This window comes from Heterocephalus glaber, unplaced genomic scaffold, assembly GCF_053883595.1.
Source record: "Heterocephalus glaber isolate CG9 unplaced genomic scaffold, H.glaber_assembly_v1.0 deba00001472, whole genome shotgun sequence".
Taxonomy (NCBI): Eukaryota; Metazoa; Chordata; class Mammalia; order Rodentia; family Bathyergidae; genus Heterocephalus; species Heterocephalus glaber.
This window is the reverse complement of record NW_028258315.1, coordinates 42333015-42355662: the sequence shown is the minus strand read 5'-3', so window position 1 is coordinate 42355662 and position 22648 is coordinate 42333015.

Sequence of the window (22648 nt, the reverse complement as noted above, 5' to 3'; positions counted from 1 at the left end):
TTCAACTATTTGGTCTTTGACAAAAGGTCCAAAAGCATATGTTGGAGGAAAGATAGCCTATTCAACAAATGGTACTAGAGAAATGAATCTTTAATTGATACTTATTTTCTGGAAAGAAGATAGCAAGAATGGGAGCTTTTGGCGTCTCTTAAAATTTCATTTTGAGGTAAATTTTTTTATAAAGTAAGGCCATTGTTGCTGGCAAACTAAAATGCATGTTTTGGAGAAATATAGGGAGCATTGGTAAATGCAGATGTTCAGGACAGTGTGGACAATCATTGCTTGAGAGCAAAGAGACAGTGAGAGAACTGAAGAGGAAAGCTTTATCTTTAAAAGGTAAAAGGCAAAGCTCCTATTACAGAATTTTATCCTACTAGAGCACTTTAAAATTGTCCTCCTCTAAAGTTACACATTTTCTCAATGCATTTGGATTAATAGCTTTAATAACCACATAAACATTTTAAAATCTTTCATCAATATTGATAATTTTCCTATAGTTTAAACATGTTCTTAATTCTTACGGCCCATGCTTACCAAGTAGAAACATAATCAATATTAGGGAAAAATATTTCTACTTGTTGTAAGATACTGCCAGTATTACTCACTGTGATATTGTCTGCCTGGCTAAAAATAGTCTCCTGCTAATATTGATAATCATTTTGATAAGTATTAACTTATGATCCTAGTCTTTCCCTTTTCTCATTTAAAATCTGTATGTTATATTTTTCTTTATTGATACACATTTTCCTTATTACTCTCTTAACATGCTAGTTTATTACAAAAAATTTAGAAAATAGAGTCCATGAAAAAAGAAGATAAAATTTCTTCATAATTTCACCCAAGAATTCTCTTAGTAAAGACAGATAGATGATGTAGATACAGATATAGATATATAGAATATGAATCATATAATATTTAGTGCAAACTTTGTTTCCTTTGAGTAGAATGTGAATATCTTTTTACAGCTTTAAGTATCTTTCTACATAATAAACATGCCAAATTCATGTCTAGGGATTTTCTTCTCCCCCCATTTATGGCTAGAAAAGGTAATTATGTACTATGACATTATAACTTATGACATCTCTGCATTTATTCTGCCACCAATGTCATCCCAGTACAAGTACCTCTGAACTGGGTCTGGATCTGACTCAAATTGGGCCAGGTTCTCCTAGTAATTTGGAATTGAGTCCTTGTTTTATGTACTAAATGCTGTTGTTCCCTATAATTCTCCAAATGATATTAGAATACCAGTGGAATGGCATTAGGAGGAAGTTCCATGAGATCATGAGGATAGGGCCCTATGAATGGGACTGGTGCCCTTACTGGAAGAGACAGAGAGCTTGCCTCTCTCTGCCACAGGAGAACATACCAAGAAGATGATCATCTGCAAACCAGGAAGAGGTTACTCACCCGACACCAGATCTGGCGCCTTGATCCATATACTTCAATAACAGCCTCAATAACTGTGAGAAATAACTTTTTGTTGTGCATAAATTTCCCAGCTCATGGTGTCTCCTTGTAGTCTCCAAAACTGACTAAGACAGCTACAAAAGACTGAGTTAGTTTGATCACGATGGAAGTTTTCATATTGAACAGTCATATAGAGCCTGGGCCAGGGCTGGTTATAACCAAAAACTGTGCTCCATGTAAGTGGAATTTATGAGGGAGCAGAACTATCATGAGGAATAAAAATAGAAGTAGGACCTAAAAATAGAAGTATGATAAGAGAATAAACTTATAGAAGAGGCAGGGACAAGAGACCACAGGCATCTGGGTGTGAAAAACTGACCAGAATTGGTGTCTGATTTCCACTTTCACCTCCCAATTGGCCTGGCTGAAGTTGTTATTGCTAGGTGTTTGTGAACTTGTCTGTTTGAACTTTTCGATAACTCTTCTTTTTTACTTTAGTTTACTCATTTAAATATTTCCTCACGTTTAAATAGTTAAATATGGGGTAAGAGAAATTAATATCCTTTATGCATTTCAGTAACATTAAGGGTTATGCCTGAAATTTTCTGTTTCCTGAATTCTTACTAATATTTAATTGATAATTAGAAAAATATTCTTCCAACTAAAGTAGCTAAAACTGTTGTCTCCTGATATTAACTTAGATTAATTGAATTAATTAATCCTTTGATTCCTGGAGTTCCACACACTTCCTCATATTTATTATCTCCTTTTCCTTTATGAAATCCTTGTTCATGTCTTTTACTCACTTTCTTCTATTTATACCCTCATTTACATCCTTGTTAGATCTCCCTTATAAAATTAAGGATATTAACATTTTGATCTCCACATATTTTGAAGTTACCTTCTACTTATCTATTTCTCTAATCTTATATATGTGACATTTGATATACATTAAAATATACTACAGTATAGTCATGTGTAGAACTGTTTTCCCTTGAGGAAGGGAAGTTGAAGTCATAACTAGTAAGTAGTTCACCTAAGTAAGACTGTGTAATTATACAATTTTAGTTTTGAGTAGGTATATCTAAAAAGAATGAAATACCATGACACTTAGAAATAAAATACTTCAAAGAACCTAAAATGGAAACACAAAGCAACATCTATTCAAATGAAAAGAAAATCCATCACCAAACCAGCTTTAAGTGTGATGTATACTGAAAGTTACCAATTATAATATCATTAGAAAAACCAGCTGTGTTTTACAATAAAAATCACTTAGACAATGTTTCCATCCTGCCTTAGATTTGCATGTAATATCTAAAGCCATTAAAAATGAGCAGGGAAAAACAAGACACGAGGATATTGGGTAATTCAGGTAGCTGACTTTGAACAATTTCTCTGTCCTGTGGTTAAAATTGCAAAGATGCAATGATGAGAGGAAATTCACTCTAGACCTCCACGTTTATACAGTGTCACTCCTTTGTGTGGTGCAGTCGGAACTGTTATCATTTGAATGTGAAATGCTGTCATCTAGTGGATTGTGGAGCTCCTCATTTTGACACGGTTCCTATTCAGCATAGTCCCTGGAGAGTCCAATTGTTGGCAGCGGGAGACTGCATGTGCCTCTAATTCACTTGATTGTTCCCATTATCATCTCCTCCTCCTCCTCCCCCCCCTCCTCCTCTTCCTTCTTTTTCTTCTCTTTTTTTTTTTTTTTTTTGTCTTGTGGTTAAAGAGAGAAGACTATGCACTGTAGACTGCAGGCATTTTTCTGTAATGAGAGATAGGTACTGCGATGGAAGACAGAAAGAGGTGTGAAAGGAGAGAGTGGAGCCAATATTAAGGGCATATTATGGAGTAGCTGTTGGAAATTGTTCTGCAACTAAAGTAGGCATTATAATCCCATTTTACAGATGAGGAAACAAACTCAGAGAGGTCTAGAAACTTCCCATGGTCACACAGTCAAGAGGTGAAGGAGTTGAGACTTGAAAAAACATGATATTGCAAATAACAGAAATTATGAGGACACTAGGAAGGGTCAAAATCTAACATAAGATAGGGAGACTAGCTTTCTAACTGATGGACAGCTTCAAGTCTCACCATAATCCTGATGGGCAGTGTTTCAATGGATGAAATTTATCACTGAGTGCTGAATTCTTTCTACTGAAATATTAAAAAGAATGTCTTAGCCATCAAGGCAGTGCATGCCTGTAATCCCAGCACTCTGGAATGCTGATGCAGGAGTATCACAAGTTCAAGCCCAGCCTGGGCAACTTAGTGACTTATTGAGAACCTGCCTCAAAATAAAAAAATTTATGATGTGAAATAGGAAGAAAAGGGGCAAAGGGGAAGGGGAAGTGGGAGGGGTAGGGGATAGAAAAGAAGGGAATGGAATTAATATGAGAAAATGAAAAAATGGAAACAAAGTCTTTGTAAATAGGGAGGGATGGAGGGGTTGAAGGGAGGGCAGGGGAACGGGAAAAAATAAGAACCAAGAGAGATTATGTAAAGGTGCAAATTTCCAATGATAAATGTCATTATATTGTATACCTAAAATGTACCAATAAAATTAATTAAAAAAATAAAAATTTTAAAAGCCTGGGGGTATAACTCAGTGTGAAGGCTCTGGGTTCAATCTCCAGTATCTACACACACAAAAAAAACCCTTCAATTGTTTTATTAATTTTTCTTTTCAAGGTGCTCAGTTAATTTGTTTCATTGTTGCAATAACAACAATCCTAGGAGGTGACCAAGGACCTATATTGACCCTTTGTTTCAAAGTCCAAAGTACTTGTTAATTGATTTTATGTAAGAAACTCTACAAATACATTGAATTGTTATGTCTGCTTATTGAACAAGACCCAAGCCTAGTCAGGATCTTCTTTTACTGAAAAGGGAGGGATATCAGCCTCTTCAGTTAGTTCCTTGTACCTCTTCCACTTTCCTTTCCACATCGTTGTGCTGGGAGTGAATTCTCCATGCACACAGCTTCAGCAGGCTTCTTTCTAGTCAAAGTGCTTGGATTTTTCCCTAAAATAAAAACATTTCCAAGCGCATGCCACTTCTGAGACTTCCTCTTGGCAGGCTGAGTTCTGTGGACTTACAAATGTGTGCGTGTGTGCAAGGCAGATGCTGGTGCAGTGGGTGTGAGGCCAATCCCTACACCTCCAGTGCGATCCAGTGCTGCCCTCGATTCTCAGCTCATCACTTCTGCAAACCTTGTCTGTTCTGGCCACCAAGGCCACACTCTGATCGAAGCAGCACTAGCTGTCTTCTTCTCTGAAAAGGGGAAACAGAGTCTTTCCTTTTTATGTTACTTTTATTTTTTATTAATTATATTTGACAAAAGACCATGAACTCCCACATGAGACCATTTTCATTGGTGCAGTCATTTTCCTCTGTCTCATTTTGCTATCATATGCAGAACTCTTTCTGTGTGAATAAAATCTTCACACCAAAGAGGACTTACCTTCAGGGGCATTTTTTCCCCCTAAATCTGATGCTGGAATCCAAGGATTGAATGTTACCTCTCCTAATGGCCCCTGAAAAGGAGAGATTATTTGGCATGTGGACTAACTTTCATCTGGAGTAAATTACTGGAAATGTGTATGTGTTTGTGGATGAGGGCATGTCCAACAAGTTGGGTAAAATTTTTGGATCTTTGCAAAATACAAAAATGATACTGACATCTAGTGATAGTTGCCTTCCTACACTCTCTCGGCTCATTGCTTGACCACTGGTGAATGATCGAAGAAGAGGAGAAGAGAAGGGAAGGTGGCAAGGAAGAAGGAGGAAGGAGAAGGCAGCCAGAAGCTCTCTTGGCTCACTTTCCCCACCAGCTCACTTTCCTTCCTCCTGGATTCCCACACTCCAGGACTCCAAATGGTTGGAAATGAGAGTCATTCTTCCTTTCTAGTGCCTTTGCATTATTATCCTTGATAGTGGGATGTGTGAGCCAAACTTGTCTTGCACTGTGACACCAGATGCTCAGCCTTGTCGCTGCAGCATCACTCTAGCTTGGTGACACTTGTCACATAAAGTGGGCGTCATTATTGCCATGTCTGTAGATGCACCAGAACAATGGTTTCCAACTAAGGATAACTTTTCACCCTTGGTGAGGGTGTGGCAATGTCTGGAGATAATTTTGAGTGTCACATGTTGGAAGAAGGTGTGTGCTACTTGGATCTAGTGGGCAGAGGGCAGGAGTGCTGCTCAACATCTTACTGTACATGGGAGAACCCTACCCCCCAACAAGGAATCATCCAGTTGCAATTGCCCTTGAACATCCTGTGTTTGGTAAACCAAATCTCAGGCCAGCTCTGTCCCTGGGTTCTGGCTGTGGCAGAAACTTTTGCAGATACACAAGCATGTGAGGAGTGCTGAGACTGTGGCAGGTGCCAAGAGAGAAATGGCACTCATCTGAGCACTTAGGAAACTGCTGTCTGGCTCAGTTCACAGATGTCACTGGAAAGTCTCTGCCTTCAGAGTGGTCATCATTGCAGGGAATTGACGTCAGTCCTATGTGGCCCATAGGAAATGCTCAGGAGACATCTGAGCACTTTAACTGAGCTCTGCCAAGGGTGAAGCTCCATACATGTTGTGACCATTGTCTTTCACTCCCACTGGGCCAGAGCACAACCCAGGGGCCAAACAACCATGCTCCACTTGATCAACTCCTCTTCCACCATCTTCTTGGCAGGGTGTAGTTGTAATGCTCCCCCCGTATCACCTGAGGCTCCCCAGTACTAGTCCTATCTCTGGCCACTTGTTTTAACCCCATGCAGTTTTCTCAACCCCAATCCCTTTTTTTATAATCATCATTAACACTGCTTAAGCTTCACTCCTGACCACATAGTCTACAACAGTAGGTCCCCAGGTCCATCTCCTCTTCTTGCATTGTGAAAAATCCTCAGTAACTGTTAATCCTAATTACCTAATCCTAATTTCCTTGGATGCCCTGCCACTAAAATAACTCCTCTTGGAAGACCCTCAAGATTCTTTGAGAAACAAGTTTTGTTTACTAGAAATTTCCCAGGACTCATGAATGGGTCTACAGATGCCTTAGACATAGAAGATGCTTAACAATTATCTCCTAACTCATTGTGGTAATGAGCAGCCCTGACCACTGTGAGAGCATCCTATCACTTTACATTATAAAGGGTTTATATCTCAATCATGTAGCAATATTTAGTTTCTGTTCCAGTACTGCTGCAGAACTGCTTCATGCTTTTTCCTATCGTTGTTAGTTTCTCACCCTCCATCAGAAACTCAAAACAGAGGAAAAACAAAAACAAAACTCAGAAAGATGAAGAAGAAAGAGATGAGAACAAATAGAACCTCAGTGCTACTACAGATCCAATATCTGAATTTTATAGAACATCACTCTGATCCAAACAAAGCCTTCAGATAATTTTCTTTCTTCATCATCTATCTCTCAGGAACACTTATGTAGTTAAAAAATTAAGAAAGAGAGTTGGCTGTTCTTTTGTATAACTTAATATATGCAGACATGAACACATTTTTCAGAACTCTTAAAAGAGAATCAATTTCAGTAAACTGCTGTAAATGTGGCCCTTCTAAACCAGTTTGTTAGTGTGCAAAGCCACACTGTCCCCATCAGACCTATTCTTTTAACTGATAAATTTCCCCAGAGCAGAAACCACAGCCACAAAATGTCACAGCAGAGAATAAAATACTGTGGGCACTTAGTCATTTAGAAGTTGTCACGCCTCCTTTGAACAGTGGCTTTTGCCTTTGCCAGCCCTGAGTAGCAGATTATCATTAATTGTAGGGGAGCCCAGCATGTGTTTTGATTTTGCAAGCTCTTTTGCAAAGCCTGCTTTCCTGTTTATGTGTCTTGGTGTGTTCTTACAGCATACACAATTCTGAACACAAGTGGGTGTCTTTTACAAGTCAGAACCAGAAAAATACCAGAAGATTTTAAGTTAGATTGGGAAAAAAGTGCAGCTCAAGAAGATGTGTTTCTCTGTCTCTTTTCTTTTGAAAGCTGCAATGAAATACACCGATGGGAGAACTGATCCTTATAATCCCAGAAAACAGGGGAGTATAAACCCAATTATTTAGCAATCATCTTGGCTCCTACAATAAATGAAACTGCAAAACTCTCTTCTACCCGATGCCCAGGACTGACAGAAAACTGCCCAACCACAGCTTCATATCCATTCCCTTGGGGCATGATTTAAACCAAGAAATCTGCTGTCAGGAGCAATGAGGACAGCTCTAGGAATAGCTGAAGAGCGAGGGCAAAGGGTTTCTGTCTCCCTCACAATCCTGTAAAACCAAGTGAAACCGATCTCTGATTGATTGTTAAATGCTTGGCATAAAATGGCTGGGGGATATTCACCTCATTAAATCCAAGATTCTCAGCAGAGCTCTTTCTGCTGAATTACATTGCTGGGTGCCGAGAGGGGGCACTGATAATGAGAAGGAAATAATCGTAGCAAGTTGGCAAAAGTCTTGAGGAAGTTAAAAACAGAAACTTTGATCAGCAGCCTTGCCTACAAAGCAGATGCCATTCGTTTGGAGATTAACGGATCAGGTGAACAATGTAAGTCAATCACTTTGGCTACAGAAAATGGTTAATAGCATCTACAAGAATTGTTGTCTTTTATTTGAAAGGGGCATACAGATGGGAGACAATTTCTCCTTCACATCTGATTGACTCTTCCCTGCAGTAATATTAATAAAGGTTAACATGTTTCTCTTTATTTTGGTCCTAGCTTGTTAATTATTGCTGGCATCACCTATTTTAAAAGACTTTTGCACACTAGTGCCTTACCCTATGGTATTACTATAAATGAGGATTCCTTGGTCTTACAAGAACACTTGGTGGGACCTAGAGGTGTGAATACAGGATGTATCATTGTGTCTTTATTTACAAGATGTGTTTTCTTTCCATTTCCATGGTTTTTATTCTTCCCCCACTTTGCTTGGAATGATATCGTCTCCTATCTATCTGGGGATAAAAGATGATTACCTTTTTGTTCAGAATCCACTAAACTAATACAGTTATTCTGTTTGTTGCTAAGCAACAGAGCTGGGCTACCCAGAAGCAGCTGACTCCTCTCGGTTCCTTGTTCACTTTCTGATAATTGACCATGGAGAGAGTTTGTCTGGCAGGGAGGAAGAGTCTGTAATGAAGAGACTCGAGGAATAAAAAAAAACGGTCTCAAGAGTTGTCAAAAACTTTTACCATAGATACACAATAGTGCTGTGTTCATACAGGGGAATACAACTTAGTAATAAAAGGTATACTACACACAGCAACATGGATGAAACTCAAATGTATAAGGAAGAAGCCAGACACAAAAGAGTATGTACTATATATTTTACTTTGTTTTTATAAAACTGTAGAAAAGACAGATATAATACAAAACAACAGAAAGTGACCAGGGATTGCACACCAAAGGGACAATCTGAGATAAGAAAGGAGCCTTTGAGAATAATAAAATCTTTTTCGGTTGTTGCTGTTTTTGCAGTAAGGAGATTGAGCCCAGAATAGTTCTACCATTAAGCTACATCCCCAGCCCTTCTTATTTTTTAAAATTTAAAGACAGGGTCTCCCTAAGTGGCACAGGCTGGCTTTGAATATGTGATCCTCCTGCTTCAGCCTCCCAAATAGCTGGGACTATAGGCATGTGCTACTGCAGTGATCTGTTATCTATATTTTTTTTGTTATCTATATTTTGAGGTTGTACTGATACAGGTCAAAATGCCATTTAGTGAATGCATTTTATTATTTGCAGAATATACATCAATGCAGAAACCAAAGGTATTAGTATGCATCATTAGTTTATTAAACTTTGATTTAGTCATATTATTTTTAGGACTAAGAGTATCTTTTTCTGTTGAGAGTCATTAGTTTTTTTACGGGGTAGGAAATTCATGTCACATAAAACACAATCCTTAAAAAGTCTTGTTTACTTTTTAAAAAGATGTTTACCTAAGAAGTATTGTAATTAATATTTCTCACTTGGCTGCTTTTTTCCTACCATTGTAATTTTTAAAAATTAGATATGTAAATAATTTAAAGAACATCATATTTCTTAGACAAAGGTAATTTCAACATTTTTAGCTGTATCCTTTGGAGTTAGTTTCATATTTCTAGTAAAATGCTTATACTGATGCTTCTTAATTTTTCAGATTTTTGTCTTATTGATGTTTTACTCACAAATGTTCTATTTATTATTTCTTCCCTTCCCCACAATTTCAGTCCTCTATCTTCCTGATGCAGTGCACTCATAATTTGGTTAAGATATGATATTTACCTAATTGTGATCATGTAAATGCCACTTACCACTGAGACAAGCAGTACACCGCCATCCCTTTTTCTTTTCTGCCCAATTTCTGATTTCCCTGGAGTTGGTAAGTGCTGGGGTTTTGATTTGCTTCAGGTTCTCGTTGGCCTGCTTACTTAGTTTGCTCCAGTCTGGTCTGTACTCTCTCCAGTTTCACCACCCAGTGGCATCCTGGATCCCTTTCATCATCATCCTGTGCCTAGTTACTTTTCTTGTTGCTGAGACAAAATATATACCCAAGTTTAGAGGAGGAAAGGCATATTTAACTCACAGTTTATAGAGGTTCCAGTCTGTAGTCAGCTGGCTCCAAGGCTGGGTGGCATGGCAGGGGGGCATCACGGAGGAGAAACAGTCCATGGAAGGCAGAAGGCAGGCAGAAGAAGAAACCAAGGGCCCTTTTTTCTGTCCCTTATATTCCATTCAGGCTACACACCCTTAGGGGTGGTAGCACTCACACCCAGGGTGGGGCAGCCTTAAGCCTACCCAGTGCTATGCCAAACCAACCAGTAGACTAATTTAGTAATCACACATCCTTGATCCCAGCATCACACATTCTATATTCTTGCCACCTCTGAAAAGCCCCACCTATGACCACTGAGACTTTGGGGTGACATTTAGATACAAACCATAGCATCCCGTGAATTCCCTCCACCCCTTATAGGATGGATAAGGCTGGGCATAGGGTCATGTGCTTTATATAACTTTCTTTAAAGGAAAAAATGGCAGGTCTACATACAAAAGGATGCCAAGACCAATAAAAAGACAGCCATAACTATCATGAAACAAGAGGTGTGTGGACTACTATTGCTGTTAAAGCCACACCCTAGCTCTGCAATAGAGTACAGCCAGGGCAAAGATATTCCTTATAGAGTGGGCCCTGTCAGGAAACAGACTGTGCCTTGAAGGTTCCATAGTTCACAAAAAGTCTCTGACTTAGGCCTTTCATACAACTGGATTTTCCCCTAATATGTTTACCTTTCCCCACATCCCTGCATGCTGTAAACAAAGGGGAGATACCCACTGGCTACAGTAGAGTGACCCCAGTGTCTTTGCATGGAAAAACCTCCCTGCCCCAAGATACATTAGTCTAACAATACTTATAATAACAAATCACCAAAAACAACTAAAGTGTCTAACCATGAAATGTGCTTTTAAAAGTTACTTTTGCACTTCAGACACATGTTAGTTCTAAATACCACAACAAACCTGCAAGGTAGATATCTGCCTCATCGTTACACAAAGCAGGACCGGAAGTTCCAAGAGGTAGCGTGATTAGCCATTGAGCAAGGAAGGGATATAAATTTAATTCCAAAGCCAATGTTTGTTTCCCTGGGGCATGTGGCAAGAGAGGCAAGCATCCTATTTGGACATCTTATTCCAGGACTGTGTGTTTTTGTGCCTTAAAATAACTTACCCTCAACAAATATATCTTAATTATTAGTAATCAGGGAAGCAAGCAATACTAAAGTATACCAAACAGGGGTAAGCATTTTAACCAGGGAAGGGAGCAGAAGCTTAGGAAACCAATGAACAGCTAGCACCCTCCAAGTTTCCAGCACTGAGAGACAAAAAGACAAATGGCACCAATGTACAGGCAGAGGGCCAACGCTGCTATCTCACCCAGCAGCACAACATTGTCACAAGTGCGTGTCCTCGACCAATGAAACCCTACAAAGTACCCCCTAACTTCAGAGGAACAACTAAATCCAGATATCTTGTTCTCAGGAGAATTTTCAAGACACCAAGAAAAATATAACAGCAGGTCAAATGTGGGAATTTTGCCATTAAAAAGTACAATATAGGGCTGGAGATTTAGCTCAGTGGTTGCGCCACCTGCCTTGCAAGTGCAAGGACTAGAGTTCGATCCCCAGTATCAAAAAAAAAAAAAAAAAAAAAGTACAATATATAGTAACATGTGAAACTTTAAAAAAAAAAAGAAGAAGAAGTTGCTCCTTTGGCTGCTAATCCCACGATCTCGTTTTGTAACTGTGGCTGCATGGAAGAGATTAATCTTCAAAGCCTTACTTTGAAATCTCTCCACACAGGAACCAAGACTAAAATCAGAGAAAACACAGAAGAGTTGGTAATTACATGTAATACAGATGCAAAATGTTATGCAAACCATCCAAACAATAGTTTATAGGAGAATTCTCACTTTGTAAAAGATTTAGAAAAACAAACCAACAAGCAGTCATCCTTTATAAACTTGTATTATCAATGATACGGCTGAATTTAAAATTTTACATTAAATCACCCCTGGATGCAAGTCCCAGAACTACTAATAATAGTAATAATAGTCATCATAATAAAATAAAGTTTTAGAGGTTTGTCATGAGTCTGGAAATAATTCAAACAATTAAAACGGCATTAATATGCTGCCCTCCCATCATGGACATTTACACTGAAACCCAAAATGAAGGTGTGAAACTTTAATTAAGGCAAGGACATATTCTCCTTGCAGAATTGAGACAAAAGAAAACATCAGACATCATGGAGCTAGAAAAGACCCGGGAGGGCTTCCGCTCTGGGATCCTCATTTTGCAGACACTGCAGAAACAAAGGCAAAGGCAGTTGGCTGGAGGTGGTACCTGGAATCATCAGACCTGCTTCGGGGTTGGTTCTGCTTGGTCTACTAAGATTTTTGTGCAGGTAGGAGGATTTCCTCTGAAGAGGGGCCCGAAGACCACAGACGACTTCACATCTGTGTAGGGTCATCCCTAAAACCTTCTGGACTTTGTGGGGAGAAGGAGAATTTGACCACCCTCTGACTGGTATTCACCCGATCTTCTACAAAGTGGCAAAGTCTGGGGTGTGTGTGGACACGTGTGTGCGTGTGTGTATACATATCAGGGCTCAAACCCAGCAACACTACCACTGAGCAACATCCCTGGAAACTATCCTCCTTTTAAATTATTTTAATTTTCATTTTGAGACAGGGTCTTGCTAAGTTGCCCAGATTGGCCTCTAACTTGCCATCCTCTTCCCTCAGCTTTCCAAGTAGCTAGGATCATAGCTGTGCACCACTGCACCCAGGAAAGGCCATCTTGAGGACAAAATTTGGCTATCAAGACCTTGAACTGTAGATATATGGGAACCCTTTGCCCTCTCTTGATGCTATTATTAATTTTGTTTCTAACAATGATAGAAAAATACTCAAAAATTATTAGTACATAGGTCATTTGAAATGTGATTAATTTTTGCAATGTGTGCTTTCGAAAACATGTTTAAAAATATATGCTTTCTTTTTGTAAAAGGCTTAATTCAATGTACAGATCTCTTAATTAAAAAAAACCCCTGAGCTCTGTCTACTCACAGATGCCCATAACTGACTATTCTTTCTCCTTCTTTTGCTCTTTCCTTTTTCTTCTTGGGGGGAGGGTACTTAGGTAATAACTATTATTTCTTGGAATATCAAGAATCTACCAGTTAATTACTCCCAATTATTCTCATGGAAGATTCAAATTTTTATTTAAAGGTCCACAATAATTTGTTCATTTATAGGAAGAAGTGATGGAGGAAAGGTGTGGCTCAGTGACAGAGTGCTTGCCAAGCATGCCAGAGGTCCTGGCTTCAATCCCCAGCACTGCCAAGAAAGGGAAAGAAGGAGGAAGAGAGGGAGAAGGGGAAGAAAATGATGTTATAGTAGGCATCTGAGACCCACTAGAATTGGATTCCTACTTCTAGCCCCCAGACTGGATGCCAGGGAGAGGAGGAGTGGGAAGACCTTGGTCCCTGACCCCCACCCGGTGCCCCAGGTGCACCTATGCTGTGTCCTCAGGTGGATCCTGCCTCTCCCAGACTCTTCACCACGGAGAGGAAGGGAGGCTTGCTCTCCCGTGTCACCCTGCACACCCCTGCAGTGATCAGCCCTCAGAATGAATGTGCTCTAGACCAGGAAATAGGAGGCTGCAGCAGGAAACCCAGGGGAAGGAAAGACTCATCTTGTCAGTTTGTAACTTTGCTTGAGTTCTGGTTCCTGTAACTCTTCTGGGAATTCTTCAGACTGGATGGGAAAGTTGGGTATAATCAACCTCAATTCAATTCTCTACTCCTCTGCTTTTAAGGCCGAGAAGGAAGGAAGGGAGAGAAAAAGGATAAGAAGGAAGATGCACATAATGATTCCTGCCATCCCTCCACAACTGGCCACTATATGCCAAGAAAAAAGATAAATGAGAGTCGGACACAGTGGTACACCTGTAAACGCAGCACTCTGGGAGGCTGAGGCAGGAAGATGGTAAGTTTGAGCCCAGCCTGGGGTATTTAGTGACCTTGTCTCAAAACAAAAAAAATCTAAAAAGGGTTGAGGATATAGCTCAGTGCAAAGGACCTGTGTTTAATCCCCAATAATGCAAAAAACAAAAACCATGAATGAGACACAGCTTTTCCAGAGGTACATAATGTCTGGAGGGCCAGATCCCCTTATCAGATATTGCCCCCCCCACCCCGAGAAAAAGGGACAGAAAGTGCCCAGTACAGCGCACAGCACATGGTGTGTGCTCTGGAAGTGTTTGTTACATTTCCACCCGGGGCTGAGTGCCCAGGCCTGTTAAGCTCTGGTGAGGGAACGTGACTTTCTGGAGCAGGAGTGGCCCTGCTAACTTTGTGTCAACTTGCCTGAGCCATGGGACATCCAGCTCAAACATCATTTCCTCTGCTGTCCATTAGAATGGTTCCCGATGAGATGAGCACTTGATTCTGTGGCCTGAGTGAAGCAAAGAGCCTTTCCCATGGGGGTGGGCTTCATGTATCCACTGCAGGCCTGAATAGAACCAAAAGGCAGAAGAAGGCGGAATGGCTCATCTCATCCTCTCCAGCCCTCAGAATAGGGTTTACAGCAGTGGTTCCTATGGTTCCTGAGCCTTCAGACTTGGACTGAACCTTACCGCTAGCTTTCCTGGGTTTCCAGATAATGATGACATGTTGTGGGACTTCACAGGGAGAAAGTAAATGATGACTTCCTGCTATTACCTGATACTCATCCATTTCCCCCTTTTTAAAGACTGAACATTTTTTGGCTTCTTTTGAAGCTTGACATGCCCGTGTGGCTAAGTGGCATTGATGAGATATAAATGAATATGTTGAATGCGATTTCCAAGAAGTTTTCTTGAAAAGCATAGACTATCAGGAAGAATCCTTTTTGTGTTTCTGATCTTCCTCTTTTGCTTTCCTTTATTAAAGATAGGATAGCTGGAACCTCTGCAGCTATTTTGGATTACAAGTTGGCCTTAGAAACCAAAGCCATATGTGCACTGAAAAGGTCAGGGTGAAAAGACCCCGAGTATGGGTTTTTAGTAACTACCTTTCTAGCCTGTGCTACCCATCACAGAGGGATGTGACCAAGAAGTAAGCTTCTGCCTTGCTTCAGTAACTGTTATTTTGTGGTTTTTCTGTTGCTTCATGACCAAACTTAATTTTAAGTAAGCAAAAGATCGACTCCTTTTTGCCCTCCTAGTGACACAAAGTGAACATCAATGGCTTTCCATTTATAGTCACTGACATGAAGCAAGCATATTTATATCATGAATGAGGACAAATTTGTTTTAGGATTTGCTTGATTTAAACACTCATTTCTTTTACCCCTGCTCTTTGTGGCTTGCCACTCAGATTTCCAAGAAAAGGAAGTTAGTCGACCTGCTTTCTATACACCAGCGGTTTCCCTGACCACTGGTGAGGAGTCAGGCAAGATCATAAAATGCAAACAGCCCCCTCCAACCTCCCCCACTAGCCATGGAAGTCCCTAAAGGATCACACATGTGCTCTGACACTGCCCTCCCCTAATGCCACTTCCCCTTCTTGCCCTCCAGCTATGTGAAGCCTGTGCTGGAGGAGCAACATCAGCTACTGGTACTTGATGTTCCACGTGGCTCAAAACACATCTTTTATGGCAGCCCAGGGCCGCCACATATCTGTCCCAACAAAGGTACATTCAATACCCTAAGTCACCTTCTAGTGATTTTATTCAAAGAACTCTTTCAATTTTTACTTGTTTTTCCATCATGGAGACCTTTCCCCAGAAGCTAAGCTGGATCTCAAGGCCTCAAGGAGGAAGTTTATAGCCTATTCCTCTTTGCTTTGGGGAGGCTAAGGCTGGAGGATTTCAAGCTCTAACCAGTCAGGCCAACAGTGACTGAGGGTGACCTTGTCTCAAAATAAAAAACAAGAAAGGGATAGGGACATGGCTCAGTGCTAAGACTCTCGGTTGAATTCCCAGCACCATACACACACACACAAACACACACACACAAATTTCTTCTAAGTCACTCTTATTTACCTCTGAATATCAAAGGATTTATCTCAGGCTCTCAGGCTATTACTTCTCACCTCACACAGCACTGTATGTCTTAGAAGGGTTGGAGGACATAGTCTTTTACCTCCATGACCTTGGCTTGTCCTCTCATCTCACTTTATCCTAGTTTCTGGGTCCCCACCAATGGGCTCCCCATAGCAAATGGCAGGGTCAGTGTTTAACTTTGGAAGTAGAAGCTTAAAGTGTAGTACAGTCCTCAACTTCCAACTGAATTTTGCCCCTATCTTTCCACTACTCCTCTTGCAATGAAGGAAAAGAAGAGGCAAATACATATATATATATATATATATATATATATATATATATATGCGCATCATCTTGGACTTGGCAGATATAGAACCAGAAGATAACTTTGAAATGACCAGACTAGACCCTCTAGCAGGATAATTCCGGCTCATGATGAGGAGAATGTGATCAAGTAGCATCACCTACCCCAAGAGCTAAAGATAGACTCCTGATTCAGACTCTGACTCTGAATGCAGGAATGAGAAGGGATCTTACCTGTTACCTCCTCCTGAGAACAGCCCCTAAGCACAATGGTGTCCCTCATTAGCAAGCTGGTGTAGTTCTTCCTAAGAAGAGCGGGAGTCAGGGTCCCCCCAAGGCGTGGGTGGGACTGCAACAGTAGCAAGGGGTGATGGCTTGGAAAGAGCCCCTAACACCACTCCTCTGAAGAGCAACTCCACTGTTATCACAGTGGGACATGCACCTGTCCCATTTCTGCACGACACATCCGAACTCAGCACCATGCCCAGTGCATGTTAGGAAACTAATACATACTGTTGAGCACATAAATGAATGTACATACAATGAAAGCAGATCTTTGGGAACATGACAAGTAGTTAATAAAATACAGGTGCAATATAGGAGCTTGAAATGTTTGGTGTATAAACTGTCACATGCCTATTCATAAGGACCAAAAAGTTTGATAAAGCGAGGAATAAATCCATAATACAGCATTAATATTTTTATTTTTGGGGGCTACTGGGGATTGAACTCAGGTCCTTGCACTTGCAAGGCAGGTGACAGAACCACTGAGCTAAATCCCCGGCCCAATACAGCATTAATCTTTATGTACCTTTCATCCAGATTATAAAACCTGCACAATGCATGTCCAGCCTGCAGCTGCATCTGGGAACTTCTCTCTTTCCTTCCAAGTTAGCTCCTTCTCCAGGGCAGGAGATGAGAATCTGGGACCTGGCCCCAGGGCTCAGGCTGACAGCGTTTCATGCGCCTGTGAGTGAGCCTGTAGGCTGATGAGGGTCAGGCAATTTCATCTCTCAACACCTCAAAGATGGAGATCTTGAAGATAGCAACCCCTGCTCAACTAAACTCACTAATTTATGTAATTATCAAATGGAAGAATTAGCTTGAAAAGCACTTTTAAAATCCCAAAGTTGAAAATGTTATGGGTTTTCTCTATCTTATAGCTTTTTCTGTTTTATATCTTTATAGCCATTCCATTTTATATCTTTAATTCATATCTTTTCTTTAACCTTTTCTGATTTTTAAAATCTGTCCTTGTTATATTTGCATGGAGATAATATATAGATATATGGATATATGCAGATATATATCTCTGCATAAAGCCACTTGGCCCACGAGCTCCTTTTGGTTTTTGTCTTCCATCACATTGAGTGAAGACTTTTGCATATGCTTACCATCACTCCTGTCCCTGAGCAGGACTGCGTGCAGTGTGCTGGACACCTATGCTGGGGTGGAAAGGTAAAGGCCACTGCCTGCCTGAGCTCAGCAGCTTCCACAAGGCAGCAGCAGGCAGAGATCCAGCCCATAGTTCACAGCTCAGACAGCAACTGAGCTCTTGCTTCTGTGAGGAAGTTCTAAGACTTACACAAAATCCTTTGCTTTTCTTCCCCCCATCCCTCCAATGTCCTCCTCAGGCATTAATTAATAACACTAATTAATAACAATTGGCAATCTCTCTGGGAACATCCGTATAAAGAGAAAAGAAACTAAAACTATAGATTTCAAACCAGGGCAAAGTAGGACTACGGAAGCACTGTGTCAGTGGAAAATGGTTTGGGGATCCACAGGTCACGCAAAATTTCACCTTGACTGCAGACTGAACAGCACTGAACCATGGGAAGGCTCCACCCAGCTGCTGTGGTTGGGTATGGTTTGCGTGTGTCACCAAAGCCCTGTGCACTGAAAGGTAGGTCCTCAGTGTGGCAGAGCTGAGAGGTGGTGGAACCTCTCAGAGAGGCAGCCTCATGGGAGATATTAGATCACTAGGGCATCATGCTTGGAAGGGATTAATGTTCGCTCCCTAGAGAGCAAATTGTTGTAGACAGAGAAAGCCTGGTACCTGGATCTCCCTAGCTTCTGTTCTTGCCTTATGATTTCCTTTCGGGTACTCTCCTGCCATACTGTTGTCTGCTCTGTTGCAGTGTAGCCAGAAAACCCTCACCAGAGCCAATCAGATGCTGCAGCCTCCGGAGCATCCAGAAAAGTGAGCTAAATAAACCTCTTTCCATTATAAATACCCAGCCCTAGGTATTTCATTATAGCAACAGAAAATGGGCTAATACACCAGCCAAACATCCCAGTGCAGCAATTAAGACTCATCCTTCAGAGTAGACGGAAAGAGCCTCAAGGTGGTGGCACACACCAGTAATCCCAGCACTTGGGAGGCTGAGGCAGGAGGATTGCTGTGAGTTCAAGCCAAGCATGGGCTACACGGTAAGTTCAAGATCAGCCTGGACTACATAGTGAGATTGTGTCTCAAAAACAAAAGAACACGGGCTGGGGATTTAGCTCAGTGGTTTCGCCACCTGCTGTGCAAGTGCAAGGACTGGAGTTCAATCCCCAGTTCCAAAAAAAAAAAGAACAAAGAGTAGAGGAAAAAGCTGAGAAAGCTTTCTTATCCCAGCATTTAGCACTTGATATTCCTCAGAATAATTATTATACCAAACATAATAGTTAACCTTCAAAAAATACACATCACTACAACTATGAATGTCATTTGACCAGAAAGAAGGTAAGGTGGAAAGAGAATTAATAACATGCAGAAGGTCACCAGCCAGAAATGGCAGAGCTGGAATTCTAACTAGGCTTTGTGGCTCATTTTACAGTTTTCTTTGTAGCACATTTATGAATTTTTTTGACTTTATAACCATGTAAGTAGTATATGAATAGAGGACTATGGGCCTCATACTTCTGTAATATCATAACTTAAATGATGTAAGTCATGGAAAAATCCATGAGCATTTTTTTCTTTAGACATGTGTGAAGCTGTCTTTGTTGATCACACCAATGATTTAAATCCAGATCTCATGAGATAGAGGATAATTTGGGTTTCTAGGGAGCTGATATCCACGCTGCCTGCCTGGTCTGTACTGCAGCCCTTGTGCATAAATGCAATAATGAATGTCAAGGTTCCTTAGTAACAGAAGGTTAATTTTTACAAATTATAATTTTTTATAAAGTTGATAGTGAAACCGTGATCAGAATGAGTTAAAACATGCTATTTTTCCAATTCTGACTATAACTTCCTATAGAAAATTCAGAAAATAAAAAAAAATGCTTTACAGTTGCTACAAGCCCTAGCTGGTGGAATTTGAGGAAATTTGTGTTGCACTTCTTTCTGGCCTTCTTTCTAAAGCATCACTGGTGTCTTGCTTTGTACCCTGGAAAGTGTGACTTTTTTCACTTAATAGCATATTGCAGTTTCCTCCTCACGTTACTAAAAATTATGTGAAAACATTTCTACACCTTTCAATATGCTGTGACTTGTCATAATTTACTGAAGTAGTTGGACATATTATTTGATTTTTTTAGAAGGAATGTCATCAATAAATTCATGCCTAGTTTCGCCTAGCACACAATCCCAAAGTATAAGAGCCAGGTGAAAATGAAAGGACATTTTCAAGATTTGTAACAACATGTAGTGGGGACCCACATTTCCCTAGCATTTTGGAATTTGCCCCTGCAGCCCTCTGTGTGTTTCCATGCCCCCAGGGCACCCTAGCACCATGGCCATCTCTCTGGTCCCTCATCTCAGAGATCTTGTTTCCCATCTGAATTTGTGAGCAAGCTGCAGAAGGGTGTCTTAAAACCCTTTCAAATCTCTGTGTTCCCACCCTCTAAGCACAGGCATGAGTGTTCCTAGGTCCCAGAGGTGTTACCCCCAATCCCTGAACTCCACTTCCTGCATCTCAATAAACTTATGGGGCGTTCCTCATGCACACCTCTCTCTTAAGCAGGTGGAAGCCAACCTCGCGTTGCTCTCCCAAGGCGGGACCATACAGGGCCACCTTGCCTGTTCTTTGGCTGTGTGCCACCTGAGAACCTGATACATAGAAGGCAGTTTCCATTTGCCTTCCCTACCTGAGGGGAGACCTGTTACTTTAAAACCCCAAACACTAGAAAAGTGGCTTGCACGGTTATTATGAGATCAATCTTGACTTGGGCTGTTTGCAAACAGTTCCCAAGTACTTGGTGAGCTATTGGTTCCAAATTGCATCAGGATTGAGGAGGTAGGTGAGGGTGGCATCAGTGTATGTAATATGTGGGGGTGAGGGAAGTGCTCCTTGGAAAGTTTCCTCTTGATCAAGTGATGTAGAATGACAATGTGAGGACCAGCAGAACTTGGCCCCTTTAGGACTCCGGCAGAGGGAACAGCATGTCCGGAAGCAATTCTTCATCAAGGATCTTGAATACACCAGCTGGTTTGTGGTGTGAATGAAGAATTTACTATTGTCAGGAAGTTTTTCTACTAAGGTCCATGAGTTGTGGTCTTGGGGTCAGTCTTAAATTGAGGGGATGATTTCCTTTCAAGATGAGAGCCTTCTAGAAAGACAAGGATGAATAGATCTGATTGCATTTGCTGTTATGAGCATCACAGCTCTTGTTCTTAGTCCTGTGATTTTTCTAGGTCAATAATATTATTTCCCAAGTTGTGAATAAAATTCAGCATTTTAAAAATACGTCTGAATGCCAATGGCTTAATATACACTGATCTCCTGATCTATGATTATTAACCCCATTTCAGAGGTCTCTTGGAATGAGAAGAGAGAAGTCAAGAAGTGATTTTATTGCTGTTGTTCTACAGGGGCTTAATGTGTGGCAAATTATTGCTCAGATGTAACACAAATCATTCCACGATTAAAAATAACTTGTCAAATTGTCTGCAATGGAAAAAGTAGAACAATGCTTCAGAGTTAACTATTCTGCTGAATTTGCAGAAGGGGATGAGACAAAGCTGAATTACAGCGCATTACAAGCAGGTCCTGGGAATAAGGACAAAGCGAGAGGCTACAAAGATGTGGGTGGACCAAACAGCAGCTGGAAGCAGATGGCTGGGAGGGAAATTTGCTAAGTGATGTTGCTACACATCTCCTCAAGTTTTGGACCTGCTTGTTTCTCAAAACCCTTGCAAAAAGAAATTGGAAAATTGGGACAACAAAAGAAAACTCAAATAGAAAACAAAAAAAAGGAAAGATACATGAGGCATGTGCCTCTCCTCTTATGTGGTAGATCTGCCTGAGAAGTAATCATTTGATTCATTCTGAAAAAGGTCAAAGCAATGCCTCAAATTGTCTAGGTCATCACTGTCGGACTCACTGGATTGCAGAGCAGAGAGCTTGGAGGGAAGTAAAATAAAGGACTAGGAAGCAAAGTTGGTTTGAGCCCATAGAAAACTGCCAGCCTGTCTTGGGATTCTGCCCATTTAATGCATGACCATTGTGAAGTGCAGTTGGTAAGGACAGACTGTGTAATTCTGAACTGTTTACTCCATAAAGCAATGTATTTCCAAAGTAGGAGACCAGTTTTATTCATGTTGCACCGAGACTTGTGCTTCTGCTTGGCTTGACTCCATACTCTCTTTGACTGAGAAGTGTCCTGCTGACTTCGTTCATGGTTTGTCTTTGGTTCACTGAGTTGTACACTCCTCAGAGGAAGGACGCTTCTGTTCCCAGAGCCTATCATGGAGCCTCCAGCATGAGCAACAAGGAGCCCTTTCATTATCAAGTTGCTTGTTTATAAAAGTCATCAAAAAATTCATTTATGGTCAGAGTCATGGGGTCTCTTAATTGCTTAATGCCCCATGGCAGTGAGCACAATGTTGTGGACCTTCTACCATCATGAATACAGAACATCATAGGTCAGGTGAGAAGAACACAGTGCCAGGAAGCCTAGAGGATGGGAAACAGGTTGCTGTGTGTCTGCCTTTGTCTGTAGCATGCAGAAGACCAAGGTAGAAAGCCAATGTTCATCCATCTGTCAGCTCCAGCTGGAAACAGAGGCAGTATAGAAATGAGTTTCCCAACTTGGAATCCAAATCCTGGCTGGCTTTGGGGAAAATGTGGGCCACTGGAGCCTATAGGCTGCCAGATTCTTGTGTGAGGAAGGGAGTAGTAAAATAGTTGCGAGTAGGGTCGAATCACCATCTCTGTTTTCTGGGTATTTCTGGCTGTAAGCCCATGGTAACTATTTCCTGCCTCCCTGGAAGTACAGTCCTACATAAAGCTGTGCTTTTGGACTGGCTGATGGCATATTCCTTCCTAAACTGGACCTGTGCCTCCCCATAGAAACGTCCCAACTGAACTGAACTTCTGTGGCCCCACAGCAATGTCCCAGCTCACCTGGACCT